The following is a 1,635-nucleotide window of genomic DNA, read 5'->3' as shown; positions in this document are numbered from 1 at the left end:
AAAGGGAGGAAAGAAGGAAGAAAGAGAGGGAGAGAAAGAAGGTGGAAAGGAAAGTGAGGAAAGAAGAAAGAAGGAAGGAAGGAAGGGAGGGAGGGAGGGAAGAATTAGGCCTTGAAAAGTAAGCCCAAATTGGACTGAATAGAGTTCATACTTCTCTGGGTAACTCCCTACACCAATAGTAAAACTGCCATAAAGCCAGCACCCATTTACCAAAGCTCTTCATCCATAATTCTGGTTCTTGGTACTGTTCTTTGATAAGTTTCAAATGAGTGACTTCCAAGGCCTGTTTTCTGCCCTGAATTTCCACAGGGTGTGCAACTGCCTCACACAACACCAACTGGGGTGTCATCGGAATCAAAAACTTGCTTTGCAAGAGGAGAAGGGAAGGAGCCGGAATTTCTCAGGTACAGGGTGCGCTGCTGTGTTGCATTCACACTCTGGCTTCCTTTCTCACAGGGGTACAAGCAGCCACCCAGACACCCACCAGAGAAAGCAAAAGAAGCAGCGCAGCCAGACAGCTCACTACCAAAGGGACTGTCTAAAGCTAAAGTGGCAAGAAGCAGCCTGATAAGAACTGCAGACCCACTCATGTTGGAGGTAGGTAAATAAGTTGTTATCCTACAGCTTCTGGGAACCTGGGCAATAAATGATATGGATTCCATCTATTTTAAAACAGAGGAGAGTGATTCTCTGGTGCCATGGCAACAGCAGCATCGTTAACGGTTCTCTTCGAGAAAAATATATAGAAGTGTGACCTGCACCCTTTCGTCCTTGGTATCAATTTTACAAGCCAGAAGCTCAGAGTTTGGGACTGGGTTGCAGCATGTTGATTTTCTCTTATAATTGCACTTTGTCCTTCAATTTAGAAATCTACAACCTACTCCAAACACTACCAGCCTTCTGTTCAGTGGAGCAAGGGGCTCATTAAGTGACTGCTGAGGCTGTATGTGACTTTCAAAAGATTCATCCTCAGTCTCCCAGAGTCAGCATGTTGGACGGTATAGTGAAAAATGATCAGATTGCATCCTAGAAGATGACCAGGAGAATTCTCACAAAGTAGCTAAGTGGCAAAGGGGATAGAGCACTGGGCTTGGAGTTGGAAAGACCTGAGATTAAATCTGGCCTCAGATACTTACTAGCTGTGTGACCTGAGCAAAACATTCATTTAACCTCTATTTGCCTCAATTTCCTCAACTCTAAAATGGAGATGATAATAACCTACCTCACAGAGTTGTTGGGAGGATTAAATGAGATAATATTTGTGAATTGATTTGCATAGTACCTGGTACATAAAAGGGGTTTAATAAATGCTTGTTCCCTTTCTCCCCATAAAATAAATGTATTTTACCTGATCCCCAAGTCCATGATGACTTCACATTGTATTTTGTTTTGCACCTCTTTGCTGTGTTAATCATGAAATATTGTGTATTATACTTATCTGGGTTTGTGTCTTATCTTCATTAGACTATAAGCCCTATGAGAGCAGGGACTGTCATCTAAATTTTGCATCCTTCCCCAGTACCTACCACAACGCTGTGTACTTAATGCATGTTTGTTGCTCGATTGAACCAATGAGTGAATGAATGAGTGGATGGATGGATGGATGGATGGATGGATGGATGGATGGATGGATGG

The sequence above is a fragment of the Vombatus ursinus genome, unplaced genomic scaffold, assembly GCF_900497805.2.
Source record: "Vombatus ursinus unplaced genomic scaffold, bare-nosed wombat genome assembly UNPS02014794.1, whole genome shotgun sequence".
Classification (NCBI taxonomy): Eukaryota; Metazoa; Chordata; class Mammalia; order Diprotodontia; family Vombatidae; genus Vombatus; species Vombatus ursinus.
This window is presented reverse-complemented; position numbering follows the sequence as displayed.